Below are 4,844 nucleotides of genomic sequence, written 5' to 3' on the forward strand. Positions count from 1 at the left end.
TCCAGAGGGCACATGTGCTTACCAGAGAAAATAAAATCTAGAACATATCCTTTATGGTCATGCCCTACCCTCTTCCTGTCGAGGTTTTGGGAACTCCTGCACACAAGCTCTTGTGTTTCTCCAGCCACCCAGGACTCAGACTATATGGTCACCACTTCACCACCAGGCCATGGGCTAACCCCTTGGAGATTTCAATACACCTACTTTTCAAATTTTCAATATTGTTTCAACCACTTTGACAATGTAAGAAAAATAGTCACTAAAAAAAGTAATAAAAACACACAATAGTGGTGAGCAGCCCCTTCACTCTGCTCCAGAGTGACCCAGCAGAGGTCCCATGTTGTGTCTCCTTTCTAAGGTAAGATTATTTCTGCCAAAAGGGTCCCAAATATGTAAAAGAATAATTCAGCATTCTATGATGATGATTGCTCAAAGACTCACCGAAGGGATACTTTTGTAAAGTGAGTTTTGCTTTTTATTGTCCATATCTCTCCACTTTCTATCAAATGCCACGGTCTCGTTTTTTATGGCTGAATAGTATGCCATAGCGTATATGTGCCACACTTTTTCAATCTATGTATGGACATTTGGGCTGGTTACATGTCTTTTTTTTTAAAGAGGTTTTTGCTAGAGAGTGCGTGCGCTCTCCAGACAGACAGAGAGAGACAGAGAGATGGAAAGCGAGAAATCACCCCCCAGGGGGATGGCCATGCCGCAATCGCTTCTCCTCCATTCTCCTCTCGGGATCTTGGGCACGCATGCACACGTGCCTGGCGTGAGTTTCGGGACTCGAACTGCAGTCAACTACGTGGGAGTCCAGTGACATAGCCATTATGCTAACTGCTGGTCCCACATGTCTTAACAATTATGTGTCATGGTGGTTAAGGCACTGGAAATTCCCTCATGGTCGACCACGGTTTGAGTCCTGGACCTGGTGGTGCACTCTCTCACTCTCTCTCTCTCTCTTTCATTGAATTAAAATAAATGAATGAATAAATAAAATTAAATAAATATTTTTCATTGTGAATAATGCCACAATAAATATGGATGTGCAAGTGTTTTCCCAACTGAGTGTATTCCTATCCTTTATGTAGATACCCAGGAGTGGAACTGGTGGATCATACAGTAGTTCTATTTGTAGGTCTTTGAAGAACCTCCATATTGTTCTCCACAGTAGCTGTACTAATCTACGTTCCACCAGCAGTGTAGAAGCAAAGGAAACCAGGTGATGAAAGAGTGACATTATATGTCTCTACTTAATATATACCAACATCTGCACTCTTATGGCAGAAACTGAAAGATTGGAAGATATAAAATCCTGGAGGGCAGCTGTGGATACTAGAGGCAGTGTGAGAAGAGGGTAGAAAGAGGGATAGAGTGAAAGGGAGAGAAACAAGGGGAAAAAGAAAGAAACAAAAAGATATTTATTTATTTATTCATTCATTTATCTGAATTTGACCAAAGAAAGACAGACACACAGAGAAAATGAAAGTGAGAAAGTAAGCCACCAGGTCCAGGACTCAAACCATGCTCAGCCATGTAGGAATGTCCAGCATCTTCACCACATCACCTGCTGACCCCAGAAGCAAAACATTTATGGGACACAAAGACAGAAAATTATCTGCTGATGATAATGTGTACGGTAATAGCTTTAACTAGACTAATACACAGTGTATTCATGCCGGGAAACTCATTTTCTATGCTGTTATTATATACAATGATTAAATATAAAATAATAATAATTCTAAAAAATAAAATTGAGAACAGGAAAAAAAAAAGTGAGTCTTGCTAAAGTTACCTGAGAAAACACAGAACATGGAGAGCTCCTGTCTCAGCACTCAGGGCCCCAACAGGAAGTTTTTTCCTCACTTTTACTCAGGTGGACCAGTTATCCCAAAGCCATAGTGATGTCTCCCAGGAACTCCCAAACTGATGTGGCCCCCAGTGGTCCCAAGGCCATGGCATCTACCCAGGAATGGACTCGGCAGGCTGTGAGCGTCAGCCCCATACTCTGCAGGAAGAATGCAGGCTTTACTGGTTTCAGAGGACAGGTCAGGCTCTCCCTGCTAGGTGCCCGGGGAGGTGCACAGTGCTCACCCTCTAGCAGTCGCCCCTTGCACCTCATATTAATTCATGAGAAAACTCTGAAGTATTCTGATAACTTCATACCATAATTCTGGAATAAAATAAAATCAGCTCACCATCTCATGTCTTCATTGGAATAATGGGGAAAAAAAAACAAAGTATACGGCCAGTAGACAAGAGTAAATTGACTCCTATATATCACCAATATAGGAATAACTGGAATTTGACATAAAAAAAATGTCATTTATGGGACCTGCAGTTAGCATAATGGCTATGTCGCTGGACTCCCATGTAGTTGACCACAGTTCAAGTCCTGGATCTGGTGGCTTAAACTCACGCCGGGCACGTGTGCGTGCATGCCCACAGTCCCGAGAGGAGAATGGAGGAGAAGGGATTGCGGCATGGTCATTCCCCCTAGGGGGTGATTTCTCACTTTCTGTATCTCTGTCTCTCTCTGTCTTTCTGGCAAGCACACGTGCCCTATAGCAAAAACCTCTCCAAAAAAAAATGCCACTTACGGGGCCAGCAAGTGGTGTGGTAGGTAAAGTGTTGTACTCCACATGGCCAATTGTGGTTCGAGTCCTGGACCTGGCAGCTTGCTTTCTCATTCCCTCCCTTGCCCCATCTCTCTCTGCACATGCTCTGTAGCAAATTAAATAATAATAATTAATAAAATTAAATAAATAATTCTTTTTACACTCAATCACTGTGTATCATTACAGCATACCAAATTAATTTTCCCATCATGAATACACTGTACATTAGTTCAGTTAAAGATATTACCATACACATCATAATCAACAAATTTCTTTCCACTTTGGGTCCCTTAAATTTTTTTAAGAATTATTTTATTTAACTTTATTTTATTTTAACTTAACCAGAGAGAGACAGAGGGAGAGAGAGGTGGGGGTAGTGAGAAAGCAAGCCACCATTTGGGAGGAGTCCAACACCCTTTACCACCATGCCACCTGCCAATTCCTTAAATGTTTTGCACCTTTCTTCTTCTCCTCTCACCCTCCCCCATTTTTCACCGTCCTTCCACAGGTATATTACTGCTGAATTCATACTCAAAGCACTGAAAGTTCCAAGTGCAGTGTATAGAAGTAGATTTCAGTTTCTTTGCATCTTTCTATATTCAGGTTTTTTAATTCTCTCATAACTCTATTGTTTTTCAACTAAATTAACATGGCTTGAATGAACTGCCCAGCTCCAGTAGAAGTCACATACAAAAATATGAGATTTTTTTATTACACACAATCCAATCAATACGATCTTAAACAAATTTATAGAAGAACTGAAGAAGATATCACAATAATAAGAGTATGTGAAGCAACTTAGGATACTACTGTGGAGAAAGAAATCATTCATATTCTTGATTAGCCTTTTGATGATGGCACAACACCATCCAAGCAGATTGTTGATGACTGGTTAAGTCTTGTAAAAATTAAGCTTCGTGAAGAGCCTGGTTGCTGTATTGCTGTTCATCGTGTTGCAGGCCTTGGGAGCGCTCCCGTACTAGTTGCCCTAGTATTAATTAGAGGTGGAATGGAATACAAAGATGCAGTACAATTCAAAGACAAAAGCAGCGTGGAGCTTTTAGGAGCAAGCAACTTTTATATTTGGAGAAGTATCGTCCTAAAATGTGCTGCACTTCAAAGACTCCAACGGTCATAGAAACAACTGTTGCCTTCAATAAAACGGGGATGCCTGATGCTATTCCCTTGGAAGTGAAACTTGAGACAGGACCTAACCTGTCATACATATTAGCCAATGTGTTGGCTTGACTTCCATGAAGTCAATGAAGCTTCCATTGCAGTATTGAAAAGCAGTTTTACCAGGCCACAGAGCTTGACAGAATTACAGCCTCTGGGCAAAAGATTCTTGCTGATGAACATTTAAAATGTGCTTATTATTTGTACCAATTGACTTTTCCTGAAATCATGTGGTATTGAGTTATGTTTAAACCTATTCCCATGCCAAAACCTTATCAATATGTAAGAAATTTAGAAATATTAGGTGCCAAAATAACCAGCACGATACTCATGTATTTTTAATATCATACAGAACTGAAGTCCCAGGCACTGTGAACACTTTAGACCTTACATGGTTTATTCCTTCAGTCATTTCCAACATTTCAAGTAGGGCCTGTGTGGTTATTTGCCTACTCACTTTATGTTTACATCTCCCACATTCATACCAGGATACATCAGGTTTGCTTTAACCATTGTGTTTTGTTTTTTATTCTTTAATTTTTACCAAATTTTGTGATAATTTCATGTCTTCTTAAATATCATTTTGTGGGACCAGCAGTTAGCATAATGGCTATGTTGCTGGGCTCCCACGTAGTCGACCGCGGTTCGCATCCTGGACCTGGTGACTTAAAACTCACGCTATGTGCGTGTGCGTGCATGCCCAAGATCCTGAGAGAAGAGAGGAGAAGGGATTGCGGCGTGGCCATTCCCTCTGGGGGGTGATTTCTCACTTTCTATCTCCCTGTCTCTCTCTGTCTGGTGAGTGCACGCGTCACACACACACACATATATATATATAATTTTCTGCTGTTATGAAAAAACCTTCATGGGACCAGTAGTTGGTGTAATGGCTATGTCGCTGGACTCCCATGTAGTTCACAGCAGTTCGAGACCCGGACCTGGTGGCTTAAACTCACGCCGGGTACATATACATGTGTGCCCAAAATCCCAAGAGGAGAATGGAGGAGAAGGGATTGCGGTGTGGCCATCTCTCTGGGGGGGGGGGGA

General features: G+C 41.5%; 1 pseudogene; it reads left to right on the forward strand.

The window, feature by feature from the left end:
• The first annotated feature begins 3,105 nt into the window (after positions 1–3,105).
• LOC102482809 (protein tyrosine phosphatase type IVA 1 pseudogene) lies at positions 3,106–4,057 on the forward strand (annotated as a pseudogene).
• The last annotated feature ends 787 nt before the right edge of the window (positions 4,058–4,844 follow it).

This window comes from Tupaia chinensis, unplaced genomic scaffold (assembly GCF_000334495.1).
Source record: "Tupaia chinensis unplaced genomic scaffold, TupChi_1.0 Scaffold144336_1, whole genome shotgun sequence".
Taxonomy (NCBI): Eukaryota; Metazoa; Chordata; class Mammalia; order Scandentia; family Tupaiidae; genus Tupaia; species Tupaia belangeri.